Source organism: Sphaeramia orbicularis, chromosome 20, assembly GCF_902148855.1.
Source record: "Sphaeramia orbicularis chromosome 20, fSphaOr1.1, whole genome shotgun sequence".
NCBI lineage: Eukaryota > Metazoa > Chordata > Actinopteri > Kurtiformes > Apogonidae > Sphaeramia > Sphaeramia orbicularis.
The window spans coordinates 39,210,250-39,232,262 of NC_043976.1; the positions used below are offsets into that span (position 1 = coordinate 39,210,250).

Below are 22,013 nucleotides of genomic sequence, written 5' to 3' on the forward strand. Positions count from 1 at the left end.
TATACATCAGTGATATTATAACACCTAATAAGATAAGATGAGTGACTGCATGACAATGTTATTGAGGGAAATGATTGTACAGGAGTAAAACACCAGAGTTATTACTTTTTGCAGTTTTATGAAATTAAATCATGTTCTTAGAGGCAAAAAAAAAAAGTCAATATTTTCAGATCTATCAGATGTTATTATTTTGGCCACTATTGCCAAAAAAAAAAAAAAAGTCAATTTTTTCCAGATCTATTAGGTGTTCTTATTATTTTGGCCACTATTGTAAATAAAAAAAAAAAAAAAAAGTCAGTATTTTCAGATCTATTAGGTGTTCTTATTATTTTGGCCACTATCGTAAACAAGTCAATAATTTCAGATCTATCAGTTGTTCTTATTATTTTGGCCACTATAGTAAAAAAGTCAATATTTTCAGATCTATTCGGTGTTCTTACTATTTTGACCGCTATAGTAAAAAAAAAAATCAATATTTTTAGATGTATCACGTGTTCTTATTATTTTGGCCACTATTGTAAATAAAAAAAAAAAAAAGTCAGTATTTTCAGATCTATTAGGTGTTCTTATTATTTTGGCCACTATCGTAAACAAGTCAATAATTTCAGATCCATCAGTTGTTCTTATTATTTTGGCCACTATAGTAAAAAAGTCAATATTTTCAGATCTATTCGGTGTTCTTACTATTTTGACCGCTATAGTAAAAAAAAAAATCAATATTTTTAGATGTATCACGTGTTCTTACTATTTTGGCCACTATAGTAAAAAAAAGTCAATATTTTTAGATCTATCAGGTGTTATTATTATTTTGGCCAGTATTGTAAACAAGTTAATAATTTCAGATCTATTAGGTGTTCTTATTATTTTGGCCACTATTGTAAAAAAGTCAATATTTTCAGATCTATTAGGTGTTCTTATTATTTTGGCCACTACAGTACAGAAGTCAATAGTTTCAGATCTCTCGGGTGTTCTTATTATTTTGGCCACTATTGTAAAAAAAAAAAAAAAAAAAAAAGTCAATATTTTCAGATCTATTAGGTGTTCTTATTATTTTGGCCACTATTGTAAATCTTACAACTGTTACTGGCTAAAACATGTCGCAGTATCTTGATAAGTCAGGATCAGTTACAACAGCGGGAGGTTTTCCTTGGCTCCACATTTGCATATTCTTATCAGCGCCGCCTCCTCTGGATAAAAGCCAACACCAAGACGACATCTTACAACACACTGAGTGGAAGAAAAGAAGAGGAGGTGAGTAGAAACAACAACATCTTATATTTACTGTTAAATAGTGTTTTAACAACTTATGAAGCAATGTAAAATAATAGAAAATATGGTCAGTTTAGAATAAATCCTACTGAATAAGTGTATTTTTATTATGTAACATTGGTACCAACATATAGAAAACAAGTTTTTTTAGTTACATGATACATACATAAATATAGGAAAATACATTATTTTCACTGAAAAATGCAAAATACACAGAATAATATTATAATAAATGGTAATAAATCACTTAAGAAAGGTTATATATAGATAAAAATTCATTCAGCATTCACTGTGTCTTTATTGGTTAAAATCCTGGAATTTCATCCACTGGTTCCGTTTCCTGCAGGAGAACCCATGGGATTTCTATTCCATAAATGAACATTCCATTAACACAGAGCAGTGGTATGATTATTTATTTTTTTAGCGTTAGTTTCAGTTCAGGATGAAACCTTTACAATAACTCTGTTGTTGTTTCCAGTGTGTTTTGGAGTTGGACACAGATGGCGCTGAGCGTGGCGGACCGGGCCATCGGCGCCGTTATCGGGGCGGCGGTGGCAGATGCAGCAGGTGAGATAAACTGTGGCTGACGCAGAGTTAATTACAACAGCAGAAACTGTACATGTGTTTCCTGCAAATACAGTCAACAGGACCAGGTCTTCAACTGGTCAGTGCAGGGGGTGTCCAACATGCAGCCCGTGGGCTTAATCCGGCCCACCAAAGGGTCCAATCCAGCCCGTGGGATGAATGTGTGGAATGCAACAACTGCTCTGAACATATAAACAATCAAGGATGTTAAAGTCATTTTAGTTCAGGTCCCACAAACAGATTAATATGATCTAAAGTAAAATATTATCATAATAACCCAGAAATAATGACAACTACAAATGTTTGTCTAAAATTTTAGTGTAAAGAAGTAAAATTAAATGAAAATATTTACTTTTACCAACTGTCCTTTACTAGAAATGTGAACAACATGAACAATTAGAAATGTTTTAAAGGGGGGAAAAAATGTAATTTTAACAATATCATTATGGTGATGTCCTGTGAATGTTTGTTAATTTTTGTGCAGGTTTTGTTCCTGTTACTGTTTAATGTGTTCATATTTGTTGAATGATTGAAAAAAATGAAACTGAAAATGATGATTTTAAAAAATGTAAACATCCTGAACAACAGGAAAATAAATACAATCTATATCATAATCTATATTATAATACTGGTAGGTGTGTGTGTGTGTGCGTGTGCGTGTGTGTGTGTGTTTATCGGAACAATTCTAACATATTCAGATGTTTTTACCTGGCCAGTTTGATACCTAAAGTTGAGGAATAGTTCCACCTCTACACTAATTTCTCGGTAAGTTGATACGACCAATATTTTGGGAGATATAATTCATTTTGGAATACAATAGCCTTCCAATCACGGAAGAACAGTAGAACGCTGCATGATGGGAAATGAAGTTAAAAGCAGGAACGTTGCATTTACTCCCCCAGTCCTGACATTTCAGTGTCAGGCTGGTTCTGGGGGGGTAAGAGGGAGCAATGCCCCCTTAAACAAACATCCTGCCCCCTCATATGAAAGTTTGTGAAGTTTCAGGAGGTAGGGAGAAGGTAAATGAGCTTCACAACAGCAGGAGATGTTTGTTTGTTTGTTTGTTTGTTTATTTTTGGTCACAAATCAACAGCCAATACAGTACAGGGTGCATCGATGTAACACCAATGCGATAGCAAAACAGAAGTAAAACTAATACAAAATAACCCCCCCCAAAAAAAAAAAAAAAAAACATGTAGAGGAATTAGTCATGCCTGTTAAGTTTCGCTTTCACTTTGCAGAAGGAAAGAGGAGACGTACAGTCATGTGATCTGCATGTACTCATTGTGAGGTACGCACGGCACTGGTGTTTATTAATCCACCCCCCCCCCGTTCATGCGCTCCGTGGCTCACTATTTCATTCTGTAGGCGTGCCTGCGTATAAATCTATTATTAAATGTTATTCACATTTTAAAGAATGACTTACCAAACAATTTTTTTGTCAGTACTTGAGTAACCAGTGGTGTCAGACTCTGCATTGTGGTTAAGGACGAGACCTACACGTACAGTTTTGTTTGTTTTTTGTTTTGTTTTTCTGGGCTCAGCTGGCTGACAGGCAGCTGTCTGTACCGATAAGGCAGCAGCCGACACCAGCTGTACTCCCAGTCATCATTGTCCGTTTTTCTTACACCTTTGCTTGTGTATCCTCTTTTATTTGGACGTTTTACCAGGGAGTATCTCACACTACTTTTTTTTTCTTTTTCTACTTGTCTTGTCCAGCGTCCTAACAGCAGAATGGTAGTCTGGTTCCTCCGTGTGCTGAACAAATTTGCTTTGCCGAGGGTAACTTTGTAAAGTATATGAAGCGCCCTTTGATATTCTACTGTATTTATTATGAGTTTTGTTGAACCGCATTTCGATGCCGGACCTGAGGGGGTGGCACAAAAAATTTTGGAGGCAGTCTCTGTTTTTTCTTTTCGGCTCCTGACAAAACTAGCACAAATACAAAAACCTCCGGTCAGCGAACCCTACAAAGCATGCCCCTACACAGACCAAATGACACGGAAATGTGTTTCAGCACATCCCAAGCACCTCATACAAAGTTTGAACTAGCCAGTTCACTTAAAGGTGCGGGAGACTTTCATGATCAATTGTTCATCAAATCTGTCAAACCTCAGTCATATCCTCAGTATCATGAATCTGTAAGTCTGTCTGTCATTACTCACCTGAATCTCTTGCATTACGGTGAACAGTTTCTTAGTGCCATCCACTATAAACAAACCATGTGTTTACAAACAGAGCTGGGAGGTCACTCGGGCATCTTCGGAATTTTGTCACGACGAGCATTGTGGGAAGCGAAGGCTCACATATGATATTAAATGGATGAAACAAACACGACACAGAAACGGCTGAAATGCGGAAACGGCTGGAGGAATATGCATAGAGGGAAAGGAGCTCCTGCCGTTTCCGCGTCTTGTCTGTAGCAGCTACCAACACCAGGCAGATGCGCAAACCCGCGTTTTTTTTTAATGATAACATCAGCCTATCCAGGGACTACAGGTGGAAATTAGCACTAGTGCTAGAACCTGGTACACTACATCTGTCCTTTTTAAGGTTAATGTATATTGTGTATTGTCCATGTCTAAATAAATAAATAAAATGAAAATGAAAATGAAATATTAGATCATATTGGACTGAATATGGAACGGAACTAAAATGACTTTGACTCCCTTGCTTTAATTCATTCAGTTTGTTTGATGGTTTTCGGTGCTTGTCTGTAAAGGTCCTTCCGTGGTGTTGTAACATGATGTAAAATCGATTGTTTTCTTCAGTGCGGCTTTATCTGCACTGTCCATGAACAACATCTGTACATGCAGATAAAACACAGGGGCGGTTCCTTCAGTCGAATACGTTCTGCTGACCTCGAGGTTATGAAAGCTCAGTGTCTGTTGTCGGAGCCTTTTGTGCAACGATGCCTGTATTTACACACGGTGGTGGTTTATGAAATGTGTCGACAGATGAAACTCAAACAGGAAACTCAGAGGGTGTCGCAACAGAAGAACAAAACCAAAGTTTAATGAAGATAAAGTTAAAAACTACTTCCCCCCCTTTTCAAAACCACCTTTCTGGTGTCGTTACTCAGAAATAGGGCTGAAGGTGAACCTGTGGAGTTGAATTAATGAAGAATTCAGACCCAAGTATAGCATTTACAGTTTATGTAGACCACAGGGAAAGGTTTGAAAATGCAGAATTCCATTTAAAAAAGCAAAATATCACTAATTTAAAACAAAATAATCTGCCCAAAGTGCTGCACAAAGATAAACTAGTAAGAATAAAATTAAATACACCGACTTCACATGTCTAAAGTTAAATCATTCAAAATTTACCCAGGAGTTTATCCTATTTGTGATAAATGTAGACAAGCACCTGCTACTCTCTTTCACACATTTTTTTTTTTTTTTTTTTTTTTAAATTTCGTTCATGGTCGTGCATTTCATCAGTAAACATTCAATAACACTGGTCAACAACAAATTTGTTTAAGTTTTTTGAGCTGATTTAGGATCATTTTGGTGTGCTGAATCCAAAAATCACATTAATTTTGCTCAATCAGGTCAACTTTCTGAACTATGCTACATATTGGCTTTTTAACATTTTTGCTTACATTTATGGGCATTTTCACATCATATAATACAAAATTCTTTCATATTTCTTGCAATAAACGAGTTCTGAAGATTTTACTTTTGCCAATTTATGATTAATGGATTTTTTAATATTACAGGTGAATGAAATGGTTTGACTAGAAGATCTTGCAAAAATAAGCCAATTTACAGGAATTAAAGTTTGTAACACTTAATAAATACATCCTGTTAGAAAATTATTTTTTCTCTCTCAAAACCTATTTTGGGTGAGAACTATATAAAAAATCAACTGATAAAGTCACAAAAATGTAATCAATTTTGTGAGAAGATCAAATTTTTCAAAATCAAATTAGCAAAAAAACCCTGACCTGATTGAGAAAAACAGGTGTCATTTTTGGATTTAGCGGTGCAAAATGGTCCTGATTCAGTTGAAAAAACCTAGACAACTTGCAAAAAACATTTTTTTGTAACCCAGTGTAATCATCAAGTAAACAAACATGTACACGCCCATGCTCGAAAAGGAGCAAGATGAAGAAAATCTTATATTTCCTGCCCCCTTCTAAATAATAACAACCTTAATGGTTAGCCATACACAACTAGCTCTAAAATCATACCGTATAAAGTCAGACAAACCAACTAAACACATCCATTCTGGTCATGTTCAAGTCTTAGCTGCATTCTGGTCTTCAATATTTGAAGCATATTCAAAAATTTCAGGTCTGACCATTGACCCCTGCCCTTTTATTGGACTTTTTGGCGTACCGTTGGAACAGGGCTGTCAAACTCATTTTAGTTCACAGGCCAGATTCAGCCAAATTTGATCTGCAGTGGGCCGAACCAGTAAAATAATAACATAACTAGAAGCACACGGAGAGCACAGACCTCCGCCAAGGCTGATCAGTGGCCCCCCCCGTGGGCCCCCCCACCCCCGATCACCACCAAAATTTAATCATTTCTTCCTTATCCCATTTCCAACAAACCCTGAAAATTTCATCCAAATCTGTCCATAACTTTTTGAGTTATGTTGCACACTAACGGACAGACAAACAAACAAACAGACAAACAAACCCTGGCAAAAACATAACCACCTTGGCAGAGGTAATTATATATAAATAATTTCAACTCCAAACTTTTCACTCTGTTTTAGAGTGAAAAAAGTAAATTTACATTATGAAAAGGTTTACATCTACAAACTACCCTTTCAAAAGATGTGAATAACATGAACAAACTGAAAAACATAAGTGTAATTTTAACAATATTCTGCCTCAGTTTATCATTTCCACATGTTCATCATAACTTAGAGATAAACAGTGGGTCTACAAATACACAAAACATTTAATAACAGGCAGAATTTTGTTTAAATTGTACTCACTTCTCTTAAGATATTTCAGGTTATTCACATTATTTGCACAATTAGTGTAAATACATGAAAATATTTACATTTACAAAGAGAAACATTTGGAGTTGTCATTATTTATATGTTCTTATGATAGTATTTCACTGGTCCTGCCCACTGGAGATTGAATTGTTCTGATGTTGAACCTGAACTAAAAGGATTGTTAATATTTTAGTGTCATTTTTGCATTCCTCAAATTCATCCCAAGGGCCGGACTGGACCTTTTGGTGGGCCGAATTTGGCCCCCGGGCCGCATGTTTGACACCTGTGCATTAGAAGATCTCCCTCTACAAAGGCCACAATTAAATAATATAGCCTACTCCTACCTTTTAGCACGGAGACCCATTCTTTTAAATTGGAAGAATGATAAACCCCTCCTCCTTTGGCGGATGGATGTGTGATGTCATGTTTTTCCTTAAAATAGAAAAGATTAGATACACACTGAAGGGATCAACGGGGAAGTTTAATGTGGTATGGCATCCTTTTATTTCTTATGTAGAACAGCTGACAATGCACCTCGACTCCAGTTAACCTTCCAGTATAACATCCAGTAAGGCCCTTACTAAGCACCAAGTGTGCCTTTTTGGCACACTTGTGGAATAATGTCAAAAAAATGTTCATACAGTTTGTTTTTAATTCACTTTTTCTATTTCATCAACTTGAGCCATAAATAAAAATACCAAATACTCAATAATTGTCACATTTTTTAACCCTTTAAATGCCGTGTTTGTAACGTAAACAAACCATTTTTTGGATGCAAAAAACACAAAAAATTATTTTTTTTCAATATACTACATAAAAAGTGGATCACATATTATTTGATTTTTGCAGCCTGGCATATGTCAACGATTAACAGCAACATTGGTTAATTTGCATTATTATTTTTGGCACTAGGTCAAATGTTCAAAAACACTAGCATCTGTCACCAAGTGTGCGTAAAATGCACACCTATAAATCAAACTATTAAATATTATATATTGATTTATTTTTCTGCTCTAATTTGATTTTATTTTTGTAAATCCAGGTCAGCCCTAATCATACATGTCAAATGGAAGAAATAGTGCGTTTTAGGCACACTTGGGAGACAGATGCTGGTCTTGTAATTTTCTTTTGTTTACAATGTGCACATTTTAGCTGGTGGCCAGAATTTTAAAGATCATGCACAAATGAACAACTTTTGAATTCTAACCTTATTTAAATTGTGAAAAATAATATGAAGTTTTTAGGCAATCACCTAGACTGCAAAACAAATCTACCTACGGGTATAAATAAAGTAACCCTGACCTTGACCTTTTTTTAACACGAAGTGCAAAGTGTGCCTAAAAGGCACACCAGGATACCGGAAGGTTAATGTGTTCTGTGTACAAAGTGACTGGGTAATTACATAGTGGAACCATTTATTTATTTATTTATTTTTAATCCTTTCATGCATGAATTATGAGAACCTTAATCATGATTTTCCCCGCGTTTTAGTTCCTCTTTAGGCATGAAAAAAAACAAACAAAACAAAAAAACAATGCGATTGACAGCTTTTTATGACCCTATTTTTCACGGAGTTGCAAAAATGTCCACTCAAATGGATATGATGCGTTAAATTTTTAAAGCCAAGAAATGTGTATTTACTGGTATACTGTGAAAACTATGAAATAAAAACACATTTAATGCTGCTAATCTGATGTTTTCTCATATTTAAACATACACTAATACTAGTTATTACTCACTTCATGGGGATAATATGCAAAAATACCCATTTTGTTAAAGAAAGAATGATAATTACAGTCTAATAACAATTGATTTACACTCAAACGTGTTACTGCAGATCAGGTTTATCAAGAACAGCAAAGTTACATGACGCATAAGTGTCCACTGTGTTGGCTGATATGGAACTAAAACAGCAAAACCCATGAATATACAAGAGAAGAGCAGTAGAATAGCTGTCCACTGGAATGACCACTATGCATGAAAGGGTTAATTTAATTTTATTTATTTATTTATTTATTTATTTTGTGGCGTCTTATTCCTCTGTTACATGTCTCAGTGTTAGTCTTACTTTTTGTATGTTTAAAAAACTGAAAATGAATAAAAATACATTGATCCAAAAAAAAAAAAAATATTCAGTTTCTGTTGATTTAACGATCCTTGTCCTCTCTTGTCTCTGGGTTTGGTCTCCACATGTACAGCCCAGCCCATGCATTGGATCTACAACCCAGACAAGCTCAAAGAAGTCCTCTCCGACCTCGAACCGTGTCCGGAGTTTCGTCCCGAGTCGGCGAACCCGTTCTACAGGCGGACGACGGGCGAGCAGACCTGCTATGGCGACCAGGCGTACGTCCTGCTGGAGTCGCTGAGCCGGTGTGGAGGTGGAGTTTTTACCGAACAGATTTAGAGTCCACGTCCTGATGTAAACAGGCCACAGAATATAAACATGAGTGTTATGTGTGAACAGATGTGGACGTGGGCGACCTCACCAAACGTTTCTACAAGTTCTTTGGCCCGGGGACGGTGTACGACCTGCCCCTCAATGACCCCTACAGGAAAAAAGGAGGTACTGCAATAACCGCACTAATCATGAACTCAGCAGCTGAAAGGATGTGAGCGCTTCTGTCTGCGTCTGAGCATGTTCTTCCTACCTACTGACCGGGGAATTCCCTCTGTGTTCAATTATTCCACAGCCTGACTTCCCTCTTCTTTTACAGAGTCGCAGTGACATGTACGAATATGACACTGATGTTATTATTATAAAATATGTGGAAAAAAGTATGTGGACATGTTGAATTCAGATGTTTCTTTTCTAACAGAGGTCTAGGATACAAAACAATGATGACTAATACCATAATATAGTTTTATATGAGGATAAATAGTTTGGTTTAAATTATCTTTGTTTACAAAATGCCTCAGGGATGGGTTTTACTTAATTTGTCTCAACATTGATTTTTCTTTTTTTTTTTTTTTTTTTTTTTTTTTTATCCATGACTATGATTTTAAAAGTTCTACCTCTAAATGTCCATAACTAGCCATCTAATTTCTTCACATCTCACCTAAGAAGAAATATCTCTGATTAAACTTTAAGGAAGTATTGATATTATTTATAAACTTCATGGACAAAAGTATTGGGACATGTTGAATTCAGGTGTTTCTTTTCTAACAGGGGTCTGGGATACAAAACAATAATGACAAATGTTATAATATAGTTTTATATTGAGATACATAGTTTGGTTTAAATTAACTTTGTTTCCAAAAAGCCTCAGAGTTGGGTTTTACTTAATTTGTCTCAACACTGATTTTGCTTTTTTTTTTTTTTTTTTTTTATTATCCATGACTATGATTTTAAATGTTCTACCTCTAAAGTTCCATAACTAACCATATACTTTCTACACATCTCACTTATAAAGAAAAATCTCCCATTAAACTTTAAGGAAATATTGATGTTTTTATCTCAAATCATCACGAACAGGACATCTTACAGCTGTAGACATGATGTGTCCCAATATTTTTGTCCATATAGTTTATAAATAATATCAATATTTCCTTATAGTTTAATGGGAGATTTTTCTTCCTTTGTGATGTGAAGAAAGTAGATGGTTAGTTATGGGAATTTAGAGGTAGAACATTAAAAATCATACTCATAGATTAAAAAAGAAAAAAAAAAAAAAACTAAATCAATGTTGAGAAAAATTAAGTCAAAACCATCTCTGAGGCCTTTTGGAAGCAAAGATAACAATTTAAACCAAGCAAACCAATGTAATGATATTTATCCCAATATAAAACTATATTATGGTATTTGTCATTATTGTTTTGTATCCCAGACCCCTGTTAGAAAAGAAACACCTGAATTTATCCTGTCCCAATACTTTTGTCTATGTAGTGTAGATCACTTTAACAACACATGCCCCCCTGTGGACAATAACTGCAGTTCAGTACAACTTTATGTCATGTTCAGGTCTGATATAAAAGCAGCTGTGTCATCATCTTGGCTTTAAATCCAGTGGTCATATATTTTATATCCAGAAGGTCCCAAAGTCGTCCTCCCCATCGACGGCCCGTGGAGGAACGGAAGTCTGAAGGCGTTCTTCAGAAATGTGGACGCGGGAAAAGAGGAAACAGGTAAAGATCAGAGGGAGGTGTCAAACGTACGACCCGTGGGCCAAAACCGGCCCACCAGAGGGTCCAGTCCAGCCCGTGGGTTGAATATGTGAAATGGAAAAATGACACTAAATATATTAAAAATCCAGGATATTTAAATCATTTCAGTTCAGGTTCCACATGCAGAACAACTCAATTACCAGTGGGTCAAACCAGTACAATACTATCATAATAACCTATAAATAATGACAACTCCTAACTTTTCTCTTTGTTTTAATGCAAAACAGTAAAACTAACAAGATAATAAACTAGTCTTTCACAAAAATGTGAATAACATGAAATGTTTTAAGAAGTAAATGTCATTTTTTAGCAACATCATTATGTTGATTTTTCACAGTTTTTAATTTTTTTTTTATTACCTACCCCCCGAAGGAGAGGCAAGGGTTATAACCTCTGCCTGATCACTTTGCTTTGTTTGTTTGTTTGTTGGTTGGTTGGTTTGTTTGTTAGCAACTTTACAGGAAAACTATTCCAACCATCTTTACTAAATCTTCCCACAGATAGGCCTAGGCCCTGGGACCAACCCATTCAATTTTGGGCCAAGTAGGCCAAAGTTCAAGGTCACAGCAAGGTCACAACATCTCACATTTTCCTATCTCTCATCATTGAGCAATTTTTGAAAATTCATAAAAAAAAATCAAAACAACTCCGATTAGCCTCCAATTTGATCCACCTGTAGCTTAGAACAATATCTTGTATCTGGCACAAAATTGTCCACATCCACTGTGGAATGTGGACTCTGTGGACATTTATATTTAACACTGAAAATCCCATTTACCACATTTTCATTATAACTCAACAAATATTGATTGGAATTTAATCTAATTTGACATACACATGACTGGTACCAAGCTTCAACTTTTTCTGCTGTATGGAACAACCTGGAAACTGTTGAATTTAAAAAGAAATAGTCGATCCACACATGCACACCGTTCGGGGTGCTTGGCGGAGGTTTGCGTTCTCTGAACACTTTTTTTTCTCTTTATTTTAATCCAAAACAGTAAAATTAATAGGTAAATAAACTAGCTTTCATGAAAAATGTGAATACCATGAAGTGTTTTAAGAAGTAAAAGTAATTTTTTTAGCAACATCAGTATGGTTTATTTTCCACTTTTTTTTAAATTTTTTTTTATTTTTTATTACCCTTCCCTCCGAAGGGGAGGCAAGGAGTATTGTTTTTGGTTCAGTTTGTTTGTTTGTTTGTTTGTTTGTTTGTTTGTTAACACTCTAGCAGAAAAAAATATTAGTTGAATTTATACCAGATTGGGTTTATAGATTACCAGTGACCCAGAATAGATGTGATTACATTTTGGGAAAAGTAGTTAAAATTTTTTATGAATTTTTTTAAACCTTCCCATTTACTTATAATGGGCAAAATATGTGCGAGGGGTGGGGTTTGTTGTGCCTGGCACCACTTGTTCTCTTATTTTTTATTTTTATTTTTTTCATTTTTGTGCAGGTTTTGTTCCTCTTACTGTTTAATTTGCAGATATGAGATTTTTTTTTGTACATTTCTCAAATTTTTGTAGATGTTGCATTCTTGTTATTGTTTAATTTGTTCATATTTGTTGATTTTTTTTGGGGGGGGGGGGGTTGGCTATTTTCTGTTCATTTTGTTCATGTTTCTCAAATTTTTATACGTTTCAAAAAATGTGAATAACCTGAAATGTCTTGCAACCTGAAAAAAGAAAAAAGTACAATTTTACCAATATTCTGCCTTTTACTAAATGTTTTGTGTATTTGTAGATGCACTGTGATCTGTAAGTTGTAATGTACATGTGTAAATGATAAACCAAGGCAGAATATTATTAAAATTACACTTATTTTTCTTTAAAAATTTCAGGTTGTTCATGTTATTTAATTTTTTTTTAGGATAGTTTGTAGATGTAAACATTTCCATAATGTAATTTGACTTTTTTCACTCTAAAACATAGACAAAAGTTTGTAGTTGATATTATTTATAGGTTATTTTGTTCTTATTTTATGTTCTGACCCAGTTGAAATCCTATTGGACTGAATGTGGAACCTGAACTAAAGTGAGCTTGATGTCCTGATGTAAGACCTGGTTACCCTGTGATGTGGATGTATTCGTTTGTGTGTTCTTTGAGGTTCGGATGCGGACTGTATGATGGACGGTGTGACTAAACTAGCTCCGGTCGTGGGCATGTTCGCCGGTCGACCCGAAATGCTGGAGAAGGTGGAGAAAGCCGTAAGGGTGACCCAGAACGATGACATGTGTGTGGCTGTGACTCTGGCTGCAGCGAGGTGACAACACGTCCAATAAGTCACATCAGGATTTTAGTCCAATAAGAGATAAAAAAAAAAATAATAACAAAAAATAGAACCTAATCTTTGTCTGGTTTTGTTAATGCAACGTCAGGTTTTTGGAGCATTTCATCTTAAATGGTCCAGATCCAAATGTGCTGAATGTGGTTCTGGATCAGCTTAAAGACCCGAAAAGACAAAACCCTCAAGACTTGGACAACGCCGTCATTGGTAAGACCACATGTTTATGGTTGGTTCCACTAGAAATGATTGGATTTCTGATGGATAATACAACATTTAATGGAGTTGGTAAACTAACAATTAGCAGTAGCTCACTTTTACTAAATTCTAACCAATTTAGATTAGATTAGATTAGATTAGAACTTTTTTTGACCCCTTCAGCAGAACCCTCCAGAAATTAAGGTTTCTGTAGCAATACAATACCAAATGTACATTTATAAAGGAAAGAAAATAATAATAATAACAATGATATTTTTAAAATCTAGAAAACTATATCTATAAAAATTAGAAAGAGCAACTAGAAAATAAATAATAACGTACTACTACTACTACTACTACTACTACCAATAATAATAATAATAATAATAATAATAATAATAATAATAATAATAATCAGTGGGAAGAAAACTAAATTAACTACAACAAGCAAACGTTGCACACTGGAATAAACAAACAACTTTGCACCAAATAGTCTGGATATCAGAGTTACATTATCATTATGAGTTTTTGTGGTTTTTGGACCATTTCATCTTAAATGGTCCAGAATCAAATGTGCTGAATGTGATTCAGGATCATCACCTGTCATTGGTAAGACCACATGTTTAGGGTTGGTACCACTAAGAATGACCACTATAAATGATTGGAATTTTGATGGATGATAGACCATTTTATGGAGTTGGTAAGCTAACGATTAGCATTAGCTCACAATTACTAAGTCCAAACCAATTTAGAATAGATTAGATTACATTACATTACATTACATAGAACTTTACTGATCCCTTCAGCAGAGCCCTCAAGAAATTAAGATTCTTTTAGCAACACAACACCAAATGTACACATATAAGAAATATTACAAGAGAAAAAGGAAAGAAAATAGTAATAATAACATCCATAAAGAAATAGTGAAAAAGGTAATTGCACATTACAAAGTTTCACTTCTTCCAATGGCAGATTTTTTTTTTTTTTTTTTTTTTTGCTTAATTGAAGATTTTTTTTTTTTTTTTTTTGCTTAATTAAAACAAAAAAAATCTGCCAATGGAACAAGTGAAAATTATCTTGGTAAGATTTCTTGAAATAAGATTTTCCAGATCTGTTGTCTAAAAATCAGTTCTTATATCTACTGAAAAGTTACTCTTTAGGTGATTATGTCTTATTACCTTTGCCAGGAGGCATTGTGATCACTTTGCTTTGTGTGTTTGTTTATTTGTTCACAACTTTACAGGAAAACTATTCCAACCATCTTTACTAAATCTTCCCCACAGATAGGCCTAGGTCCTGGGACCAACCCATTCAATTTTGGGCCAAGTAGGCCAAAGTTCAAGGTCACAGCAAGGTCACAAAATCTACAATTTTCCTATCTCTCATCATTGAGCAATTTTAAAAAAATTCATGAAAAATTAAAAACAATTCCAATTAGCCTCCAATTTGATCCACCTGTGGCTTAGAACAATATGTTGTATCTGGAACTAAATTGTCCACATCCACTGTGGAATGTGGACTCTGTGGACATTTACATTTAACATTGAAAATCCCATTTACCACACATATTTCATTAGAACTCAACAAATATTGTTTGGAATTTAATCTAATTTGACATACACATGACTGGTACCAAGCTTCAACTTTGTCTGCTGTATGGAACAACCTGGAAACTGTTGAATTTAAAAAGAAATAGTCGATCCACACATGCACACTGTTCTTGGTACATGGTGGAGGTTTGCGTTCTCTGAATACTTGTTTTAAGTGTGATGAGATATTTTGACTAGAAATGAAAAAAGTACACTTGGTAAGATTTAGATTTTTTACAGTGTAGCTATAAATGGTCAAATCAGAGCAAGTGAACATTTTGCAGTGGTCTCTCTTTTTTTTTTTTTTTTCCAGGGCTGTATAATAGATCTGTGTAATGACCTTAGTGGATTTTCTGAGCCTACACAGTATTAATTCACTTCACTCTCCAGGCTTTTCAACCCTCTTATCTAACTCTGAAACTCAAATCCTAAAGTGTCAGACCAACTTATGGGTAATTCCTGAAGCCAACAGCATCTTCTGAGAAACCCTGAAAGCACTGCCTGCTTCCTGCACTTTACAATGTGGCCCTTAAGGACGGATTTGGTGTGAAATTAGCTGCATGGCTTGAATAATGCAGTGACTCTTTTATTATGCTCTTTATTCTGCGCTCTAAAACAAACGGGACGGATCGGAGTGCAGAGCGAACGGGAAATGTTAAAACTGGATGATTCTCTGATGAGTCAGTCAGAGGTAAAAGATGGATGTGGTCGAGCTGTTTTAACCATTTATTGAGCAAGTGACTATTTTTAGTCATTTCCGCACACATTACAAGACAGTTACAGTGAGGCAACGATCTCAGGTCCAATGTGGTCTCCAGGGTCTGGAAGGTCCACCTCTGCATGAACAGTGAGTGTACCTGCTTTGTTCAGTACCATGAAGTAATGGTACTAATGTAAGGAATGATGTTCAAAGGGGTCATGTGGATCAGCACTTATTATTATTATTATTATTATTATTATAATTATAACCTTAATTTAACCCTTTCATGCATGATTTATGAGAGCCTTAATTAAGATTTTTTTTTTTTTTTCTGAGTGTTTTTATTCCTCTAGGCATTAAAAAAAATGCAATTGACATTTTTTATTAACCTATTTTTCATGGAGTTGCAAAAATATCCATTCAGCTGGACACCATCCATTTAATTTTTGAAGCAAAAAAAAACATATTTACTGATATACTGCGTGAAAACTATGAAATAAAAACATTTTTAATGCAGCTAATCTGATGTTTTCTCACATTTTAACATATACTAATACAGGTCATTACTCACTTCATGGAGATAATATGCAAAAAAGAAACCATTTTGTTGAAAAAAAAAAAAAAAGTTAATTACAGTCTAATAACAAGAACAAGCACTTGATTTACTCTCAAACATGTTACTGCAGATCAGGTTTATCAAGAACAGCAAAGTTACAGTAATGGTATGAATTGCAGTGTTATGGGATGATGCATAAGTGTCCACTGTGTTGGCTGATATGGAATTAAAAAAACAAAACCCATGAATATATAAGAGAACAGCTGTAGAATACCTGTCCACTGTAGCGACCGCTATGCATGAAAGGGTTAAACTCGAAGATATATTAACCCTTTCATGCATGAATTATGAGAGGCTGAATCAAGATTTTTTTCCTGTGTTTTTATTCCTCTAAGCATTAGAATAAATAATGTGATTAAATTTTTTTAATGAACCTATTTTTCATGGAGTTGCAAAAATATCCACTCAGCTGGACACCATGCATTTAATTTTTGAAGCAAAGAAGCGTATTTACTGATATACTGTGTGAAAACTATGAAATAGAAACATTTCTTAATGCTAAAGCTAATCTGATGTTTTCTCATATTTTAACATACACTAGCACTAGTCATTACTAACTTCATGGAGATAATATGTAAAAAAAAAAAAAAAAAACTTTTTAGTTTAAAAAAAGAATGTTAATTACAGTCTAATAACAATAGCATGGAATCGATTTACACTCAAACATGTTACTGCAGATCAGGTTTATGATGAACAGATGAACAGTAAAGTTACAGTAATGGTCTGAATTGCAGAGGATGGCTGATATGGAACTAAAACAACAAAATCCATGAATATACAAGAGAACAGCTGTAGAATAGCTGTCCACTGTAGTGACCCGTATGCATGAAAGGGATAAGATAAGATAAGATAAGATAAGATAAGATATACTTTATTGTCCTCGGGGGAAATTCGTTGTCGGTAAAAGTGCACGGGGGCTGCAACGCCATACAGAGAACATAGTACAAACAAGAAGACATCTGAGTACAGACACATAATAAATAACACTGTAGCCTCATGACAGCAGTACTATGACATGGCATACTGAAACATGGGACAGGATACAGCACCAGTAGATTAATAAAAAAAAAAAAACTAATGCACAACCCTAAATCCACACCAAAATATGTAACAACATCACAAGAATTAAAGCCAAAGTGATTAAAAATATTACCAACAGAGGATGAGACACCACCACCATATTGAGGAAGCAACCTCATTTACAATATAGCCGAAACAAAACATTTGAAACATACAGGGAACATATCAGAAATACCAATAAGTAAAACTGACAATGATGAATTGAAAACAGAGAAGTCTACTTAACCCTGGAAAGCCTGAACCATTAAATCATTGACAGAAAATTCCAGTTCTCTGAAACTGGAGCTTTTATTAGTCCTTCTGAACAACCCCCAAAAATATTTTTCAAATATCAATTTCCATGTATGAGTTTCAATTTTGTATCATATTTGATACATCGGGTCTCAATGCTCAAATATTATTATTTTTGAACAAACAAAAGCATAATATAACACAAACACGTCTAACAAATTGGTAATTCCTTTTGAAAATTGTCAAAGTTCTGCCTCCTTCCTCATTAATTTAATCTTGTAGTGTCACTGGAAAGACCTCTGGTGAATGAACTCCTCCCCCTGGTGGATTATCTATGTATTGCATGTATCTAATTGTATACATCAGGTTTTCAAGGAAAAAAAATACACTGATCATGTAGAGGGCTTCAAAACTCATGTGTCAAATATGATACGTTTGGCGTTATAGGGTTAAATTGAGATTGTTAATCTGAATGTAGCACAGACAATAGATATGATGTCAATTAGTGGCAGTAGGTATAATAGTACTTAAACTAATCGCTAGCCTCATAGCGCAATTGCTTAAGAAACTCAAAACTCACGTATCAAATATGATATGTTTGGAGATATAGAGCTCAAAACAGGAGCAGCTGGAGGTTAAATAAATGCAATTAAGGTTTTAAATTGTCCTAATGGTAAAAGTTTGGTATGTTTTAGATGGTTTTGCAGAGTATTCCTGTTGCAGACGCACAGTATGAAAAACTGGACTTATGTTGTTGTAATGTTCCAAAAGTGATGTTCTAATATTCTAAAATACATGTTCTTTTCACCTTACATGTGTTTTTCTTGATTTGTTTTTATATTTACTTCTTGTATTTTTTATTTTTTTTTTGCCACATATGGGCAAGGCACTAAGTATGGTAACTTCGTTGACCTTGATTTTCTACATGACAATAAAAAATTGGAAAAATTTAACAAAAATAATAAAGTCTTATGTCCTCCAATAACACACTCAGGCTGAAATGTTGAATTTCAGAGTGTTTCTATGAGTGTCCTATAAAGGGTTAAGCTCTGTCTGTGTTTCTGCTGCAGCTCAAATCCACCAGGTGAAGGACAACCTCAGCAAAACGTCCCAGCAGCTCATCCCTGCCATGTTCACCAACACATGAGGTAAACCAGGGGTGTCAAACATGCGGCCCGTGGGCCAAAACCGACCCACCAGAGAGTCCAATCTGGCATGTGGGATGAATTTGTGAAATGCAAAATCTGATCGGTCTGCTGTGTTGTGCTTGTTGTGTAGCTTTGCCCGGTGCGTTCCAGGGAGCGCTTCACACTGTCCTGACGCTGACCGGAATGGAGGTCGCCGTCCGGGACACCATGCGCCGCGGGGGATGCACCGCCAGCCGATCCTCATTCATCGGAGCCTGTTTCGGAGCTCAGGTAAAGACAAAAACACACCTGGATGATGAACTGTGGACTGATACATAAGAATAAGAGTAAGGGTTAGAGCTGCACGAGTGATGGAAACACAAACACACACTGGCCTTTGCAAATGTAAAATAACAAAAGATGTAACTAGATGAAAATAATGCAAAAGACACACAAAAAAAAGACACAACAAGGCAAAAATGATGGAAAAGATGCAACAAGATGATGTAAAAGACAAAAAAAAAAGAAAATGATGCAAAGGATGACAGAAAAATGACAAAAAACCAAAATGATGAGACAAAAATGACATGTAAAGGAATAGCAGTTTTGTCTTTGTGTAATTTTTTAGTGTGTCATTTCTGTGTTGCTTTTTATGTAATTTTTTTTTTTAGTTTTACTACATTTTTGTGTTATGTTTTTAATGTTTAATGTCTTTGGGGTTTTCCCAAAATTTGTGTGTTGTGTTTTTATGTCACAGAAATTACATAATAACTCCCCTCCCCCCCAGAAAAAAACAAAAAAAATGGTGGAAAAACATGCACAAACACTTATATAAATAAAACTACTTGAAAGATGCAACAAGAAACAACATATAACGCCAAAAATGCTTTAAAAAAAAAAAAAAAAAAAAAAGCAATACAAAAATCACATAAAATCTAAAAAGTACCACAAAATGACATAAAAACCAAACAAAAAATTATGTTAAAAAATGCAACACAAAAATGACATGAAAGTAAAACAAAAAAAAAAAAAATGTAAAAAGTTAAACAAAAAACAACTCAAAAAACACAGGGTAAAAAAAGCAAAATGACTTAGAACACACAACATCAAAATGAAATCCCCCAAAAATATGTAAGAAAAAAGCAACACAAAAATGTCCAAACCCAAAAAAACGATGTAAAAAAAAAAAAAACAACAACACAAAAATTACATAAACCCAAAATAATCATGTAAAAAAGTAATACAAAATGAAATAAAATCCCAAAAAATATTACTATATGCAACACAAAAATGACAAACCCCCCAAAAAATTAGGTTAAGAAATGCAAAACAAAAACAACAAAATAAAACCAAAAAAGATGGTTAAAAAAAAACACAAAAATTGCGTAAACCCAAAATAATCATGTAAAAATTAACACAAAATGACATGAAATCCCAAAAAATTTTACAATATGCAACACAAAAATGACAAAATCCCCCAAAAATTGTTAAGAAAAGCAAAACAAAAACAACAAAACAAAAAAGAGATAGCAAAAACCTAATACAAAAATGGCATCAACCCAAAATAATCATATAAAAAAGTAACACAAAATGACGTAAAATCCCCCAAAATTTTACAATATGCAACACAAAAACTACAAACCCCCCAAAAGTTAGGTTAAGAAATGCAACACAAAAACAACAAAACAAAAAAAAGATGGTAAAAAAAAAAAAAAAAATGACATCAACCCTAAATAGTCATGTAAAAATTATCACAAAATGACATAAAATCCCCAAAAATGTTACAATATGTAACACAAAAATGACAACCCCCCCAAAAAAATTAGGTTAAGAAATGCAAAACAAAAACAACAAACGAAACAAAAAAAGATGGTAAAAAAAAAAACACAAAAATTGCATAAACCCAAAATAATCATGTAAAAATTAACACAAAATGACTTAAAATCCCAAAAAATTTTACAATATGCAACACAGAAACGACAAACCCCCCCAAAAATTGTTAAGAAATGCAACACAAAAGCAACAAAACAAAAAAAAGATGGTAAAAAAAAAACACAAGAATGACGTCAACCCAAAATAATCATGTAAAAATTAACATAAAATGACATAAAATCCCCAAAAATATTACAATATGCAACACAAAAATGACCAAAAAAACCCCAAAAATTGTTAAAAAACAAACAAAAAAAGCACAAAAACAAGATAAACCCTAAAACTTCTATAAAAATAAAGAATGCAATAATTACATAAAAGATCCAAACAATAAAACAGGATATAAATGATGCAACAACATGAACGTGTAAATATTATAAAAGACATAATTCACAATGAGACAATGTTGCGACAACATTTATTTCCTTGTTTTTATTCATTTATCTGTTGAATCTCAGGCTGAAAAGTTCATGAACCAGTTTTAACATGTAATAAATAATAAACACCGTCAGTGGATCAGTAAAGTATGATCTGAATACATTTAAGTCTGCAGAAAAACAGACAGTTCTACACACCTGAGTAGAAGTATCTGAGTGGACTGAAGGCCTGAACTGTTCTTCATCCTCCTCATCCTCTTCCTCATGTCCTTGTGTTTCAGACGGGTCTCCAGGGAATCCCAGAGTCCTGGAGGTCCAGGACGTTCAGATACCCTCTGCTGTTGGAGCTGGTCCAGGACGTGGTTCAAAAGAGGCGTTAATTCACTCCTAATGTGGTTGTTTTCGCATGTTTCCAGTATGTGTAGATCCTGTTTCTCTGCCTGGACAAGAGCGTCTATGACAGTTTCGTTCTAAAGTTCTGCACTGAATGGAACTCGATTCTATCTGCTCTGTCCAAGCCTGGTGTGAAACGATTTACAGTATATGGACAAAAGTATGTGGACATGTTGAATTCAGGTGTTTCTTTTCTAACAGGGGTCTGGGATCCAAAACAATAACCACAAATGACATAATATAATTTTATATTGGGATAAATATCACTGCATTAGTTACTTTGGTTTAAATTAATTAATGCCTCACACATGGTTTTTACTTAATTTCTCTGAATATTGATTTTTTTTTTTTTTATCCATGACTATGATTTTAAATGTTCTACCTCTAAATTTTTAAGATATTTTTTATGTTCTGACTATAAATAATCATTTTCTACCACAACTAACCATCCACTTTCATCACATTTCACTAAGGAAAAAAAATCTCCCATTAAACTTTAAAGAAATATTGATA

At 34.3% G+C, this 22,013-nt stretch overlaps 1 pseudogene; it reads left to right on the top strand.

Moving 5' to 3' along the window:
- The first annotated feature begins 1,186 nt into the window (after positions 1-1,186).
- LOC115411662 (crystallin J1B-like) lies at positions 1,187-21,858 on the top strand (annotated as a pseudogene).
- The last annotated feature ends 155 nt before the right edge of the window (positions 21,859-22,013 follow it).